This window comes from Lemur catta, chromosome 3 (assembly GCF_020740605.2).
Source record: "Lemur catta isolate mLemCat1 chromosome 3, mLemCat1.pri, whole genome shotgun sequence".
Lineage (NCBI taxonomy): Eukaryota > Metazoa > Chordata > Mammalia > Primates > Lemuridae > Lemur > Lemur catta.
The window spans coordinates 86,392,462-86,410,387 of NC_059130.1; the positions used below are offsets into that span (position 1 = coordinate 86,392,462).

Sequence of the window (17,926 nt, forward strand, 5' to 3'; positions counted from 1 at the left end):
GGCCAGGGTGGTCCTCCAGGCTGAGAGGATGAGGCTGAAAGGGAGGGAACAAGGAGGTTGGGGAGGCAGGAGAGGGGTGGGTGAGCTGTATAACAAGCTACCCCAGAACTGAATGGCTTATGTCACCAAACATTTTGCCATGTTTCACAATTGTTTGGGTTAGGAATTTGGGGCCAGGCTCTTCTGGGTGATCCTTGTGCTCCACATGCTGCCGACTGGGGTCACTTTGGTGGTACTCAGTGGGCAGCTGCCTGGTCGGAGGGTCCAGGACAGACTGATCATCCACTGGCACGTGGGTGGGGGTGGCTGGAAGGCTGGGCTGGGCTGGGCCATAGTCCTCCTCCATGCAGCCTCCGTGGTTGTCTCCAGCAGGGCAGTCAGACTTTTGTGGCAGCTCAGGGCTCCAGGGAACCAAGAGGGAAGCTGCCAATCCTTATAAAGGCAGGCTCAGAGACGGCACAGCATCACTTCCACATGATGCACCATTTGTGAAAGCAGTCGCAGGCCAGTCCGGATCCAAGGGGAGGGGACATAGACCCACTTAATGGGAGGAGTGTCAAATTTGTGGCCACCTTTAATCCATCCACCTGCATGTCCCACCCCTCTCCCCCTTGGAGAGATCTGAGCCCCTCTGAGGACTGAGCTGTGGAATATACATGTACTGGGTGTCAGCCACTTGGTAAAGACACTTTACTCTGTAGCACAGATTTGAATATCCAACCTATTACCACAGCCCTCAACTACCGACCCATCAGTGCACACCTGAGCCTCCAGCTTATTAGCCTATGCCAGGCTCACGGAGAGTTTAAGCACACCTGTTACACCTGTTCAACACCCATGCACATACCATGAGGCCCCCAGTGCCTTAGCCCAGGGCAGCAAACAGGGTTCTGCTTGTAACCCACCTGTGGCCACTTGCTGTCTTTGAGTGATATCTGCTTTGTCAGAGGCGTGGGACTGGTGGCATCGCTGTCCCTTGGCTCATTGATTGTGGGCCTCTCTCCCTTCAGCACTTCCTGGACCACAGCAGTTATCTGGGTCCAGCCACAGCTCTAGTCTGGTCACGGAGACAGAGGACCAGTGGGTTTGCACATACCTGTCCCTTCGGGAGCTGTCAGCATGCCCCTGGCATGACCCGTTGCCACATGGCTGGACACCCAGCCCAGAGGCACCTTGGGCGTTTGCGGGACCAGCACGCCCAGCCCCCAGCTCTGTGAGCGCTAACACCAGCCTTTATCAGCCTCGCACCGCATTCCTTAGCTTCACCATCTCCCACCAGCCCCCTCCGACCCCTTTCTCAACCACGGAAGGTTTAATTGTTGCAAATGGAATCCGTGTTCTACAGAAGTCCAATAAATCTGCAGTCTGTCTTCCTGGTAATCCATCACAGATTGCCAGTCGCACGAGGAGAAGTCTATAAGATGTGTTCTTCATGTCTAGTATGTTGGGTTATTTTCATGTCTTGTGGTTTGAATTTGGCCACTGTCATTTTAGAGGAATTTCCTGCCATCTGTGTTCAATTGAATTTTCTCACAGATTTGTGCTTGCTTGTAAATACTAGGGGCTGGCAGAAAGGGGAGCTTTGTTCCTGGTGACATTTCAGAAAGCCCTTAATGCAGCTCACCGCCGATCTGCAGCTTGGCGGGGAGGGAGGCGTGAGGTGGAGGGAAGGTGCGGACTCCTGAGGCTCCTCTGCCTTAGGGTTGGGAGGGGGTGCTCACCTCAGGTGGGGCGGGGCTCCCCTCCCACCTTCCCTGCTTCCCAGGAGCATCTGCTGACACGAGGGGCGCACCTTTGCCCGTGCCCTCCCTTCCTCTTCTGCTGGGGGCAGAGCGCCAGCCTGGTGATGGGGAATGGCCACTCGCCTCGGGACTCGGCATCCAGCGACCTGGGTTTGGGCCCAGCTCTGCTCTAACTTGCTCTTTGATCTTAGCTAAACCACTTTACTCCTTGGAGCCTCAGTGTCTCTTCCTGTACAATGGGATACTGATCTGTGTCCCTATAGTGGTTGTTGCAAGGATTAAGTGATGTGCAGTTGGGCCTCAGCCAGTGGCGGCTCTTTATTCCAGCACAAGGTTATCGCCTACCTGCTGGGTGCCAGGCCCCCTGCAAGGCAAGGAAGAGAAAAGGATGAATAAGAAAGATGTGGTCCTTGTCCTTGAGGAGGACCTCACTGTGTAGACAAGCAATGGCCCTGGAGGTGCCAAGACTGCCTGTGGGGTGGGGGAAGAAATATTAGAATGCAATTTTTATTTACATCTCACCTTTGGCATAGTGATGGTGATCCCACCTGTCAGGCAATATTTAGAACATTGCATGTTTCTGGCTCATTTGGTCTGCACAACGACCATATGAGACACATGGTTTTTATGGCAGAGGAAACTGAGGCACAGAGCGCTTACTCGGGCACCCCAAGGTCCCACGCCTACCATGTGGCAGAGTGCATTTGATAATAAAAATAAGAAGAGGTAAATTTATAAATGGATACATTTTCTCCTGATAGGGATTTGCAGTTTGGAGACTACGGGGCTAGGGCGGTGGTTGTCCGACTTTGGTGTGCATTGGAAGCATCTAAGGAACGGGTTAAAATGCAGATTCCTGACCTCCTCATGGGGCTGGGGGATGTGGGAGGTTTTTAATCAGGGTGACAGCTGAGAAAGGAAACTCTAGGGCACTCCTGCATCTGGAGGTGCATATTAGCCATCTTCAGCCTCAGTTTCCTCATCTGAAGAATGAGGACGGGTCCCCCTGCGCGGCCAGCCCCTGGGGTGTGTGAGCGCCACACCCGACCGTGGCTTGGTGCCGCGTGCTCCAGGCCACAGCCCCAGCAGTCCGCCTGCGCCGGCACTGGCAGCGTTTCCCTCTGCTGAGTCACGGCCATGCCCGCGTACGCGTAAGCGGGCTGCTATTTCTACTGGCCTGAAAACCATAACTAACCTCTTGACCCACTTCCCTCTTCAGAGACCGCCTCCATTCCTTTCCTTTCTTTTTGAACAAAACTCTCTGAAAGAGTCAGCTGTACTTTTTGTCCCATTTCCGCCTCCCTATTCTCTTCTGAGCCCACGCTCGGCTTTCCGCAGCTCACCAGTGCTGCTCCTACGAAGATGGCCGGTGGCGCCGGGCCGCTGTCGGTCATCAGTCCCTCTGACGGTCGCAGCGTTCGCCTTGGGCTCACCCTGCTCCTCCCTGCGGGAGCTGGTCTCTCAGCTGCCTGGACACCACACTCTCCTGATTTCGCCACCTCTCTGCTGCTTCCCAGTCCCTTCCTGGTTCCACCTCATCGCAGTCACCTTCTGGCTTGTGGTGATCTCATCCAGGCTGTGGCTCTGAAGAACATCCATGCGCTGATGACTCCCAAATTGATGTGCCCAGTCGGACTCTCCCTGGAGCTCAGACTGGCCCGTCTACCTGCCATCCCTGCGTCTCCACGTGGATGTCCAGGCGGTGCCCCAGGTTTATGTGTTCAGAGCTGGGGCCGTTCCGGCCCCCAGACCTCTCCTCTCGTGGTGCCTGGCACCTCCCTCCTCACCATCCTGTGTTCTGACTACCTGTGCTGATCATTCTCTGTCTCCTCCTCTAGAATGTCAGCTCCACATGGGCAGGGACCTTGTCTGTCCTGTTCACTACTCTGTCCCCAGTACCTAGAGCACGTCTGGCACAGAGGAGTGCTCAGTATTTGTTGAGTAGATGGGTGGATGGATGGGTGGGTATGCCAGCATCTGGGCAACTGTGAAGTGCCAGGCTTGCCTGTGCAGGTGATCAGCATCGCTGTTGTGCTGACGTGTCTTGCATTTCTTGGTCTCAGTCCCAAGCCAGGTAGCATTGGCACTGTCCCTCACGGAGCCTTCTGTGTCTGCCCCATGGCAGAGCTGGTGGTGCTTCGGTTGGGAGTGAGAACTAAACCCAGTGGTCTTGTGGCACCCCGGTCCTTAGGGTCTGGTCCAGGGCGGGGGTCCAGGGGAGAGCCAGGGACGGGGAGGGGTGAGGTGCTGTGGAAGGGTGGGGCATGGCAGAAGCCCCAGCCGCCCGCCCATGACCTGGGTCACAGCTGGCTTCAGGCCACGCCTCCTTTCAACAGGGATGTCTGTCTCACCCCATCCTCTCACTGGTTACAAGCAGTATCTCCCTGGATAAAACATCTGCAGGCCCACCTGTGCCTGGGAGGCAAGGCATTCACATGGAGATTAGGAAGACAGGCAGGCAGGAGGGTGAGGGGATGGTGGGAGGAAGAGAAAGGAGAGGTAGAGGCCAAAAGAGAGCTGGAGAAAGATACCCCTAGGCAGAGAAAAACGGAATGAAACAGAGAAAGTCGGAGACCTGCAGAAAGAGACCATGAGACAGAACAGAGACGTCCAGAAAGAGAGAAACAGGGCCGGGGGTGGGGAGGACAGAGACGTGGGCAGGGGTCTCCAGGCTGCGATGTCTGCATGTCTATAGGTATGTCCATCGGGGTCGTGGGAGGAGTGTGGATCTGGGAGTGGGTCTCCTGAGACGGGGCACAGCAAACCGTGGGAGGACGAGGAGCCAAAACCTCGAGGTCTGTCTTCATTCACTCGTCTGTCCCCATGCATTCGTCCATCCGTCTGTCCCTCTACCAGCCCACCATTGCTAAGCTCCCCTTCGCTCCAAGCACTGTCCCTGGCTGCCTTTTCTTCCCCCTCTGCCTCGTCCAGCCTTGGTGGTGCTCAGGACCCTGCACTCACCTCCAGTCCGACCTCTAGCCTGGGCTCATCTCTGTGGGACCCCGGGCCTACGTACAGTAGGTGCAGAATGTTTCGAGAGAGACAGAGGTATCAGAAAGAAGCGGTAAGCCCCCTGGGGTCCTGATCGCTTCGTCTTCTGTTATGTCAGCTGACCCCCTGGCAGCCCTGGGGGCAGGAGTTGCTGTCTCACCGTCCCCACTTGCAGTGACCACGTTCAGTGGCCTGCCCAGAGCCACATAGCTAGGAGCTGGTAGGGCGAAGGTTGTCATGCCCCCTCTTCCTTTTTGGTGGCCTTGGCAAGTCCTCATGTCATCCTAGGACTGGCTCCAGAGTCCGGGTCTCTCTGTGTCACCATGGACCTTGGTTTTAAGAGAGGCTTGTGTTGCACAGGGATCAAGGAACCAACCAGAGGAACCATGTGGAAGATACCACTGAGGACTCGTTTATCAGCTGACTTCACTGAGTTTTGGTCAGTTCCCAGCCTGGCTGAGCACAGAGGACTCAGATGAGTCAGACACTGTCCCTGCCCTCTAGGGGCTCACGGTCATAGGGCCAGGGGACACGGACATATACACTGTCCATCCCAGGTGGGTTTGGGGCTTCCAGAGATCCCCTGGCCATGTTCTCAGAGCCTGGCCTCAGCTGTCCCTGCCACTCCCCTTTCCTGGTCAGCACTGTTATGAGTGGCCAGCAGCTAAGGACACCCCTTCAGAAATGGCAGATGGGGGGCTTCCCCGTGGGAGTCCCTGAGATCCAGACTTGTCCGCAGCGCCCCCAGCAGCTGCACCTCCTGCTCTAACGAGCTGGCTTTCCACTGGGAGCAGCAGCCAGCTCTCAAGTCTGCACCCCCCGCAGAGAGCTGGCACAGACAGGGAGAAAGGGGCCCCACAAGTGATAATCACCTACTGTGTGCCAAGCACATGCTAGGCTCATTCCATACAGAGATACGTGGGATTCACAGAATAGCCCGTTTTACAGATAAAGACACTAAGATCACTGAGCTAGGAAGTAGCATATCTGACATTAAATCAGGTCTTCCTGACTCTGAATCCTGTAGTCTTCTCCCTCCACCAGCTGCCCCACGGTGGGGCACTCTCAGCACTTGCTGGGCACTCTGAGTGTCTCTGGAGAGGCCTCGGGGACTTGCGTTTGTCTCACATCCAGTGCCTGTCACCCCTCGATACTCAGGTGGAGCCCAGGGCCTGGGTGCCCCACTTGTCAACCGATTGTTGAGCAAAGGGAGGACTGCTGTCCATTCACCAGCCCCATGGCACCCAAGAGCCAGCCGCTCACCCAGACCCACCTGAAGACAGTGTCACAGGGATTTGGGTCTCAGGTTTTGTTGGATATGCACACTTGTCCTGGTTACATGTTTCAGAAGTACAGCAACGTTGGAAAAATGTCCTTGGAAATTATGTGGTTAATCTTGTGTTTTTGTTTAGGCAGGGCTGGGAGTGGGAGCCCTTATTAGTATCAGTTTGGAAAAAATACTGAGGCATTCACGGCCAACTGCTTAATAGTTCTCATTGAATTAATTTTAAAAGGAGAACCTTGTTTCCCTTATTTAATAGTAGAAAACGACTTCCACATTCTGCCCAGTAACAACCTTGGTTATGGGCTCTCCACAAACAATGTGCACATTAAAGGCATCGCTCTGCCCATATGTGGAATGAATAATTTTGTGCAAACTATTTATTATAAGCATACGATGCACTTAAACTTTTTTTTTAATTTTTATTTTTTACTGTCGTGCTGACAGATCCAGCCCAGAACTGGACTGTTAAATGGCTTAGACTCTGGCCCTTCCAGGCTGTGAAAAAAATGGACTAATGTTTCAGAAACGCCATAGGGCTGAAAGGAAATTGTTAACTCGTTTGGCCCAACATCTAGGGCTCCCTGGGCCAGTGTTCGAGGCCCGAGAGAGGGTGGCACAGGGTTTTAATAGAGGCTGCACTAATTAGGCCGATGCCAGCCAAAGCTAAGCCTGAGGCTGAGGAGAGAATGCTGGTAGATGGACGGGGCGAGATGTCATTGAGAGGCGTGTCCGCTTCACCCAGTCATCTGTCTGTCCCTTCGTTCTGTAATTATTGATTGAAGATTTGCCTCGTGCCAGATGCTGAAAAAAGTCAAGAAAATATTATTTATTTTGTTTCAGCTTTGGTGGAGCAGTCCTTGTCTCATGACCCCATGAGGTGGGCGGTGGGTGGTGTTCCTAGTTTGGCATCTGTTCCTGGAGTGTGGTCCTTTTTATGGATTTATGTTTTTAATCTTTAATGCACAATTATTTGTTTGTGTCAGTGTCTTCTTTGATCCCTTAATGAGTCCACCTATATATTTCTGTCTCTCTCTCTCCCTCTCTCTCTCTCTTGTTTTTTTTATAGAGATGTTGCCCAGGCTGGTCTCAAACTCCTGGCCTCAAGCAATCCTCCCACCTCGGCCTCCCAAAGTGCTGGGATTACAGGCGTGAGCCACTGCGCCCAGCCTCTGTCTCTATCATCCCCTGCTCCTCGTCTCAGTGTAATGAACCACACAAATCATGGCTTTGAACACTAACAAAATACTTTTATCTATGTGGTCTCCCTTATCTTGTCTCCCTGCCTCCAGTCTGGAGGTAATAACTTTACTGAATTTTGTTTTTATTTTGATTATACTTTTTATTGAAATAAATCTTATGCAGTTGATCCTCGAACAACTTGGGGGCTAGAGGTGCCATACCCCATTACACAGTTGAAAATCCCCATATAACTTTGACTCCCCCAGAACTTAACTATTAGTAGCCTACTGTTGACCGAAAGCCTTATGGATAACATAAAGCCAACTAACATGTATTTTGTATGTTACATGTATTATATATTGTATTCTTATGATAAAGTGAGCTAGATAAAAGGAAATGTTATCAAGAAAACCATAAGGAAGAGAAATACATTTACGGTACTGTACTGTACTTACTGATACTGTAAGTTTATATCATCTGTTTATAAGATGAATTGTCCATCTGAAGCGGCGGTAACCAGGGCTGCAGACCTCAATGTATGGTACTTATCAAGCGGTTCTGCTTTTTCTTGTAATGTCATGGCTTTTCTCTGCTTCTCAGGAGCACTTCTAGCAGCCCTAGTGGCACTTCCTATGGGTCCCATGGTGTTATTCAAGGTTTACGGCATCGCACTAAACACTATGAAAAGTGTGTGAGCACCAGGAGAGACCACTTACTATGATGCACAATTTACTGGAGACACAGACTGCTCACGTGGAGATGATCAACATCACACGGTGTTTTAAGCAGGTACTTGGTACTTGAAACACTTGAGCTCACCACAATAGCAACAGGAGGTGGCTATGAAATTATTAGTCGTACAGTGTGTATAATACTACCGTTAATTTTATGCAGTTATGATTTAATACTGCATCTTTACGTTTGTTTGCGTTTCTCAACTGTGAGTGGTGCCATGTACAGCCTGTATGTGCCTAAGCTTTGATAAATAGTAACTTTTTATAATAGATTTTTGTATATTTTATGGTAGTAAAGGGTAAAATAGACTAGTATCTACATATATTTTATGCATTCATGACATACCTTTTTCTTATTTTTTTTTTATATTTCCAGGCTACATGGTTCATTTGCGAGTTTTTTCATATTGTTGCAAATCTTCAAAAAATTTTCTAACATACTCATTTAAAAAAATCTGCACGTAAATGGACCCATGAAGTTCAAACCTGTGTTGTTCAAGAGTCAACTGTACATAGAAAAGGACATAAAGCACAAGTACATAATTTGATGACTATCACAGTGTGAATATAACGGTGAACCCAATATTGAGGTCAAGAAATAGAATTACCATCACCACAAAAAGCCCCACTCACACCCCCTCCCCATCTGTTCTCCTCGCCACCTTCTAAGGTAACCACAGGCCTGACTCCCAGCACCACAGATTTGTTTTGCTTTTATTTTGAACTTGATCTAGCAGGAGCATGCAGTGCATGCTCTGTTGTGTCTGGTTTCTTTCACTCGATATTATGTTTCTGAAATCTGTTCATGTTTTTGGGTAGCTATGGTTTATTCATTTTCATGGGTGTATAGTATTACAATTTATTTATCTTTTCCACTGCTAGTGAACATTTGGGTTGTTTCCAGTTTTTGACCGTATTCACATTGCTATGAATATATACATGTCGTATGATGTGCATATACTTGTACTTCTGTTGGGTACATAATGTGGGAATGAAATTGCTGAGCTCTAGGGTATGGGAATGCTCATTTTTAGTACATAGTGCTAAACAGTTTTCCAAAGTGTTTGCACCATGTAACACTCCCACTTGGCAGAGTAGCAAAGTTCCTATTCTTCCTTGCCCTTGCTAACATTGTGTTGCTTGTCTTTTAAATTTTAGCTCTTCTGGTGGATGTAATGGTGGTGTCTCACTGTGTTTTAAATTTTATTTTTTCTGATGGCCAATGATGTCGAGCACCATTTCATATATTTTTGTCGATTTGAATATTTGCTTTTGTAAAGTGCCTGTTTAAGTCTTTTTTTAAAAATTGGGTTGTTTGCCTTTTTAAGTGTAGACCTTTATGTATTCCAGATCCAAGCCCTCTCTGTTAGTTAGGTTTGCTACAAATATCCTTTCCCACTCTCAGTGGTATTTTTTGATGAGTAGAAGCTCTTAATTTTAAGATAGTCTATTTTGTTAATCTTTACTTTTATGGTTAGTGCTTCTTGTGTCCTATTTGAGAAATCTTTGCCTGTCTCAAATTGTGAAAATGGTCTCCACTCCTTTCTTTTTGGAGATTGTTTTACATTTGATATTTAGATCTGTAATCCATCTGAGTTTGATTTCTGTATATGGTGTGCAGTAGGAGTCACTTTTCTTTTTCTCCCCCCCACTGCCTGCCCAATACTGTATGGAAATCTGATTGAGCCAGCAGCTTTTATTGAACATACTGTCCTTCCTCCTTCTTCTGAAAGGCCACCTTTGCCCTAATTCGGTTAGGTGAGTGGGTCTCTTTCTGGATTCTCCATTCCATTCCATTGGCCTGTTTATCTCTGTGCCAGTTTCACAGTCTGAATTTTTACAGTTTTATAATAAGGATAGATAACCAGGAGTGAAGCTTCTTTTACTTCATTCTTCTTCAGGATCAGCCTGGCTATTCTTGGCTGTTTGAGTTTTACTATTAATTTTCAAGTCAGCTTGGTCCTTTCCACACACAAAAAGAACCTGCTGGGATTTTGATTTTATTGAATCTCTAGATAAATCTGGAACTTCCAAATTCTAGATAAATTTGGAATTTCTAAATTCGCATTTGCAATCTTTCGACCCCTGAATATGGCTTATGTCTTATTTCATTTAGGTCTTCTTTAATTTCTCTCAATAATGTTTTGTAATTTTCTGTAAAGGTTTTGTATATTGTGTGAAAATCTTATGTTAGATTTATCCCTAGGTTATTGATGTTATTCTGTGCTATTTTGATGTCATAAATGATATCAAAAACATTTCCTTTCTGTTTATCACAGATAGACACACAATTGAATTTTGAGTATTCACATCATATCTACTGACCTGGTCACATTCACTTATTAATCATATGGTTTTAGATTCTTTTTGATTTTTATCATCTGTGAATATTATATGTTCTATTTCTTTTCAATTCTTATATATTTTATTTCTTTCATCTCTATCTACCCAGTAGAGGTAATTTTGTGTTTGTCATTCTCTTGCCTTAAAATAGTTTTTATCAAATAAATAAAAATAAAAATAGTTTTTATCACATATCTATGTGTGCCTAAACAATATATTGTTGTTTCAGTTGATTTTTAGCTTTATTCCGTATACTGAGATTTGCTTTTTAAATCCAGCATTATGTTCCTGGACACTTTCAGGTGTCCCCCGGTGGTTCATTTTCACTGCTCTGTAACATTTCATGGTATGAACATACCACAGTGTTATGTCCTCCAGTTGGTGGGCATTTGAGTTGTTTCCAGTTGCTCTTTTCTTTTTGCTCTTACACATGGTGCTTCTGTGCATCTCCTGTGCATATTTCCTGCCGCACACGTGCAAGGATTGCTCTAGGGCAGTGGTTCTCAAACTTTGTCTGGGGACCCCTTCACACTCTGGAAAATTATTGAGGATGCCGAAGACCTTCTGCTCACATGGGTTGTGTCCTGGTGTGCTATGAACCCCTAATAGCTGTGTCTCTGGGAGGGAAAAAGCCTTGATTGCAGGGTTTGCTGATTTCCGTGGTTTTCAACCCCCTCTTCGATAACCGCTGCTCTAGCGTATCTCCGCAGCATGGAACCCCTAGGCTGAGGGGCCTCTGAATCCTCCTTTCTGGCAGGTGTCCAGAGTGATGGACCAACCAACGCACGCCCCCACCTTGTGTGAAAGTTTCTGCTGCCGTAGCTTCTCCTTCGCTTTGTACTATCAGACCCATTACTCTTTGCCTTTCAAATGGGTGTAAAATGGGGCCTCACTGTAGTTTTGGCCTGGGTTTCCCTGTGGTCCCAGCTTCCTAGAGTGATTGAGGAGGAAGGCTGGGCGTGATCTGACTCCTGCCTGGTTCCAGCCTCATCTTACGGGTCTCCATGCAGAGGGAACCTCTCACCCCAGGCCTTTGCACACGCTGATCCCTCGGTGAAACACTTCCCTCCATGACCTGCCCCAGCCCCAGGCCCTCTTGCTCACTGCGGCCTTCCTCAGGACCTGGCGCAGGGTCAGGCGTGGCACCACACGTCGTAACCTTTGACTGAATAAAGACTGCAAGGTCTCAAATAGACTTGGGTTAAAACCCCAGCTCTGCTACTTTCTAAATTCTATGATCTTAGGAAAGTGACTTAGCTTCTCTGAGCTTCAGTTTTCCTCTTGAGTGCAGTGGAGATGAAAACACTTACTTCGTGTGGTCACCAAGAGCTGTCTTACCAGGAAACAACTTCGCACAGATACTCTCCCTGCTCTGGCCCATGCCTCCAGGGCTGTGGTTCTCAGGGGGGGTCTCACTGTTGGGCAGGCTGTCCCTCGGCCGTCCCCTGTCACCCTGGCCATCCTGCTCACTGAGTTTGGACAAAGGAGTGAGCAGGAGGAATCATTCCTCTATTCAGCAAGCGTTTGCCGGGCCCTTGCCGTGTGTCAGCAACTGTCCCAGACACTGCGGATTGTCAGTGAGTGCAAGAGACCAAATCCCTGTCTTCCAGGAGCCTGTTTTCTAGTGGGGGGAGACAGACAGTGAGACAGGAAATGCAGAGGATGCCACCTGGTAACAAGTGCAACAGAAAAGCTGAGCAGGGAAGGGAGCAAGAAGTGGTGGAGAAGCGTATCTGGTGTTTTAAATGGGCGTCCAGGCAAAGCCTCAACACTCACGTGACATTTGAGCAAAGGTGTCTGAGGAGGAGCATTGCAGGCCGAGTGCACACAGTGAGTCCAAAGGCCCTGAGGCCAGTCGTGCTCAGCCTGTGTAAGAAACAGGCGTGAGGCCAGGGTGGCCGGAGCATGTTTGTCCTGTGAGTTATTTCGCAGACATTTACGGAGTACCTGTGTGCGCCACGCCCTGTTCATGGGCACTGAGGATATAATGGAGATCCATTCAGGCCGAGTGGTGCCTCATGGGTCTTACATTTCTGTGCAGGAGACAAACCAAGAATTAAGTGAGACAGTCTGTTCTCGACACAGCAGCCGAGTGGACCTTTCGTTCCATGAGCTGAGTCTGTCACTCCTCTGCCGTTAATATGTGCAGTTGTGAGATGCCCTCGTTTCACTCAGAGTGGGAGTCTCGTCCTCACAGTGGCCTGCAGTAGCTCCCAGGCCCTGGGGCCCCTGTGACCATGTTGGTCACTTCTTTCCTCCTCTCCAGCCAAGCACACTGCCTCCTCAGGGCCCTCGCACAGTCTGTTCCCTCTGCCTGGAATACCCTTCCCCCCGACATCTGCTGGACCAACTCCCGCCCTCCCTCTGGTGCCCACCTGCAGCAGCTTGGCCCTCCCCGCCCCACCCAGCACGCCCGATCCCCTTACCCTCCTCGGTTGTTTTCAAAGAACTTTTCGCATTCTCCTATTCTATGTGTTTAACCTATTGATCCTGTTTACTGTTTATGCTTTGTCTCCCCTTCTGGTACGTAAGCTCCAGGAGGACACGGATTTTTGTCTGTTTTGTTCGCTGTCATCTCTCAAACATCTATGACAGCTGGTACAGAATAGGTTTAATGAATTTGCGAATAACATTTGTTTAATGAAGAAAAATACATCAATATTGTGGCTGGTAGTATGACAGATAGTGACTTGAAAAAGTGAAGCTGGGTGAGAGGCGGGAGATGGACAGGAGGGGGTGCCGTGTTAGCTGGGTGGTCGGGGCTCCCTGGGGCAGAGGCCTGTGTGGAGCGGGGGTGGGGGGTTGGGGGTGGCACTCTGTGGGGCAGGGTGTCCGGGCAGCCTGACTGCAGTGTCAGTGGGGTGGGGAGAAACAGGGAAATAACTGACCCTAAATGGTGTCTTGTAGAGACATCTTCTAGAACGTGTGAGTTGACCCTAACTGCTTGTGATATGATGTGTGGATGGGTATGATATATGAATCCTCATTCCCTCACCCCCTTGCCCCTTCTTTTCAAAACAAGTTGGCCTGGAACATTCCCTGTCAGGGAAGGAACCCCGGGCTGGGTATTGGAGTCCAGGGCCAGCGCCCAGCTCGCTGGGTTGCAAGGCGAGCCCTGCTCCTCGTCTGCCCTGGACCTCCTCACTCATCTGAGGGGGGATTTAGACAACGGATCTGGAAGGGCCTCGTGTCTGCCTGTCAGCGGTGATAGCTGAGAGTGCTGGGAGACCCCAGGAGCCGAGTGGAGCGGCTCACTGTGCCCTTCTCACTTAACCCCTTAATGTGCATCGTAGTCTGCGGGGAAGGCCCCACCCTTATGCTGCCCCCTTGTGTTAGCGATATGGAGAGTGAGGCAGAGAGAGCTTCAGCAACTTGCCCAGGTCACGGAGCTGGTGAGATTTGAACCTGCAGCTGCTGTGTTATGCTGTGTCCTTGAGCATTTACACTGGATCTGCCTCACCCCCTCCTTCTCCACGTCGTTGCACAGATGGGGAGACTGAGGCCCAGACGGGGAAGTAGCCTGTCGAGGCCACACCTCCCGTGCGTGGCAGAGTCTGAACTAGAAGCCAGGTCCCAGGCCCCCAGCCCCTGTCCCTCCCCAGGCCCCATCTGCTCCAGGTGGAGTTCAGGTGACCCGACCCACAGGGCAGGAGCATCTGGGACCCCCACTCCCACCCCAGTCGTAACGGGCGGTTTCCTGTTGCTCCCAAGGTTTGTTCCCAAGGCTTGCTGGGGCAAAGTTAAAACTTTACAGAGCTTTCGGAAAGAAGAAACCCAAGTGTAAATCAGGTTTATGGCCTGGATAATAAAGTGTCTGTTCCAGCGGGTACTTGGTTCCTCACTGCGCTTGATTCCTCCCACATGAAGCCACTGGTTTTGGGTCATGACAGACCTTAGTGGTTTTGCTTGTGGAGGTCTTAGGAGCTGGGTCATCCTGTGAGTCTGAGGAGACGGGATTCCGAGGACTCAGACCATAGTCTCTAGGCCTCCGATTGGCCTGGCCCCTTGGCTATTTGATGGTGATTGAATATGTTTCTTCAGCACCCATTCCCTGAGCACCTACTGGCTGCCAGGCCTGCACTGGGCACTGGGGACACAGGGCTTCTGGGTTAGGATGGGACATAGACCTGCATACTCTGTTACACTGCAGGGAGCTGGGGGTGCAGGGCAGCCTGGTGGGAGTTTGGGGAGAGCTTCCCAGAGGAGGTAATAATGAATCTGAGACAAGAAAGGTGAGTGGAGCTCAAGCTTCAGGGGGAAGGGTGTTCCAGGCAGAGGGAATGGCATATGCAAAGACACAAGAAAGGGTGGAGCTTAGCTCACGTGAGGCTGGAGAGACAAGTCCTGTAGCACAGGGGAGGGAGTGCGTTACTCGGAAGGGTACTGGGGTATACTCGGGAGGCTTCCTGGAGGAGGTTACGTTTGAGTCAGGTGTCACAGGATGGATAGTTCATCAACATCAATAGAAGAACAACCTTTGTAAAGGCCTGGAAATATGGACTGGCGTGGGGGCGTAGACAAGCAGTTCCAGCAGGGTATTATGGAGTGGGGGCCTGGAGAGATCAGCGGGGCCCCCAGGTGGAGGTCTCCTGTGCTGTGCTGAAACTCCTTAAGAACCGTGCGGGTGAAGTCTGTGCAGGGAACCCAGCTCCTCCTGCCTGTGATGTCCAGAACAATCTCTGCCACTTGCCTTCCATCAAAGCAAGGCGGCTCCCCTGATCCCAGATTGCCAAGCTGCTGATGTTTATAATTACAGCGTCCCACCGTCCGAATCTTTGTTCATCAGACTTTGTTAGCCTGACTTATGTGACGGGCACTAGTCTTCATAATGGGGAACAGAAGCAGGGTGGTGTGCTGCCTTGGGGATCCATCGGGGCAGGTGTGGCCTGGCCTGAGGGGCTGTGGGCCTGCTGGACTGCCGAGGTGTCCTGGTCCTGGCCAGCTGGCCCCAGGAGCAGCCTGCCGGGCCCCACACCTGGCAGCACCTGGGAGTAGGGCTGGGCGGGACAGACACTGTCAAGGAGAGCTTTGGGGTCAGCGTGGGATGGGAGTCGCAGAGGAAAACACAGGCCCTGGGACGGGATGGCCCCCAGCATGAGACCTGGGCCAAGCACCTCACCCCTCGGGCATCAGCGGCTCTCTTGTGAAACAGACGAAACACCACCCACCCCTCCTCAGGGCTAGGGGGTTAGATGAGACGCTTGGCGAGGCGGTTCCCAGTGCAGAGCATTCGATGTTCGTGAGCTCCTTACTCTTTCCAGTACAGATGGACGGGTTGACTGTTCCTCCCTGTGAAGCTCAAGGAGAGGCGGAGACGTGTGGGGAAGATGTGTCGGGAACATCACCCCCGCTGTACCCCAGGGCCGCCCTCCGGTGCTCTGTCATCATCGCTGCCCCACCTGTTCTGTTTACTCAGAGCTCCGTGGTTCGCAGAGCGCCTTTTGCCCTCAGTCTTGGTGGCAACCCCATGCCCGCAGGCCAGAGTTTTCCACCCACAGTTTTTCAGCTGAGGAGCCCAGGGCCCAGAGAGGGAAAGTGAGTTCCCCGAGGTCACACAGTTTGCAAGTGAGTCAGAACTCGCAGCCAGGGCTCTTCCCAGAGTGCTCAGGTTCCTCTGGCCCTCCCGCCCTTCCCACCCCGCAGAATGCTGGAGCACCTGTGGCCGGCACTGGGATGTCACTGTAGGAAAGTGATTGCTTCCCAGAGGAGCTCGCTGTCCATCAGAGTCAATGGGGGTGGGGCAGCGTTGTTCCACACTGTGCCAAGCAGAGAAAGAGGACAGACAGCACAGGAGCATAGAAGAGGGGTCAGAGAGGGCGTCCTGAGAAGGTGAGCACTGCAGCGAGCCTCCTGGTACAAGTGTTCCGAGGTGATGGATCTTTCGGGCAGAGGGACCAGCATGTGTCGAGCTGGGAGGCCAGCGTTGCTGAAGGACAGCAGCACTTTTCATCCATGGAAGGACAGCTGACATTTCCCAGGACCTCTGGTTTTGCTGCTCGTAGATCCCTTTTGGGTAACAGTTCTGGGAGGGAAGTAATGTTCTTTGTCCAGTTGGATGGGCCGGACCAGGGAAGAGGGAGCAGGGCTCACAGTCTGGTCTAGGTTAAGACCTCTGACTCCAGACTGACCGAGTAGCTCTCGGCAAGTCCTTCTGCCCGCTGGGCCTCTGTGCGAGAAGGGAGGTAGGAGAGCCCCCGTGCGGGTGGACTCGACAGTCTGGGTGCACTCCATGGTGAGGCCCCTGATTTTCCCAGGGCTGAGTTGCTGGGATTCTTGGACTTGTAGATTTAGGTTTCTCCAAGTGCAAAGTGGGAGTAGGGATATTTGTTTCTAAGCTGCCCCAAAGAGAAGCTGTTGACAAAACACTCTGAGGCCAGGCGAGGGAAGAGGCAGGAGGGTTAACAAGGCTTGAGTTAGGAGGCATTTCTGACTTTGTTGGGAGAAGAGGAACAGAAAACTCGGGTAGTTTCACTGGCAGAGTGGGGAGGGAACACTGGGCATCGAGGCTCCTAAGGATTTTCACTCTCAGAGCCCCAAGATGTTGTGTCAGTCAGTTTGCTGTTCTCAGAAAACCTACTCCCCAGGAGTCCTTGTGCTTGAATCTGCTGTGGCTCCCTACTGCCTTGGACAAGTCACGGGCACCCTGAGAGGTAGGGAGTAAATGGCAATGCACAGGTGCAGGGGGTCACACAGGCCTGGGCTTGGACCCTGACCTGGCCTCTTGCCACAGAAAGCCCCTGGCACAGGATCTGGCTCCAAGCGTGCATTTCGAGAGTCCCAGTGCCCAGCCTGTCCGTCTGTCGGACCGTCTGTCATCCGGAGCTCACCCAGCCCGGGCGACCCTCTGGAGCCAGGAGGCCTGGGATGCTGCTGGCTGTCGAGTCCCAGCTGGGCCGCTGATTGTTGAGAAGAGCTGGGGGCTCTTTCAAAGGAAACTGCAGTCAATTAGTGGAGAGTGGAATTTGAAAGACCCAAAATCCCTTTTTCCCCCCGAACTTCAAATCTGGTTTTTGTCAGTGGCTTTGAAAACAAATACCAAAAGAACCCTTTTTTTAAATTATTTTTTTTCCTTCTCCTCTTTCCCCTTCCCTCCCTTGCGTGCTCTTGTTTCCTGGGCTTTTATCTCTTTGCAGAGTCAGCTCTGGCTGCCTGGCCCGGCCTCGCCTCACCAAGGTGGCCGAGCAGGTGGCTGTCAGGATGTCACAGGCCCCACCCTTCCAGCAGATTCCTCAGCCCTGGCTTTTCTCTTGATGGCTGGTGGCTGGTGGGAAACCCAGTAGGACACTTTTCCCTAGAATTGATGGTGCGTGCTGAGTCCCTGTGGTTCATCTCCCCGTTCCCTGGGCCCATTGCAGAGCAGGTGTCCAGGCGTAGAGTGGGCTCCGCTGCGAGGAGGCACGGAGCCGTCTGGTCACCCATCCCCGCATCGTCCATCTGTTGAGTTACTCACTCATTCCTACCACTGAAGTCCACTGAATGTCTGCTCTGGGCTCCAGGGTGAACAGGCGGCGTGAGCCTTGGACGAGCCCAGGGTCTAGTGGGACGGAGTGTGTGACAGTTGTGGCGTCCCAGAGAGGGCAGGGCTGGGTTGGAGAGGAGCCAGGAGCACAGAAGAGGCACCAGCCCAGCCTGCGGGAGTCGGGAGAGGCTGT

At 51.2% G+C, this 17,926-nt stretch overlaps 1 protein-coding gene across 2 annotated transcripts in view; it reads left to right on the plus strand.

The window, feature by feature from the left end:
• The window catches only part of GLIS1 (GLIS family zinc finger 1), a 209,339-nt gene that overhangs the window by 72,762 nt on the left and 118,651 nt on the right, over window positions 1-17,926 (plus strand). The window lies entirely within an intron of this gene.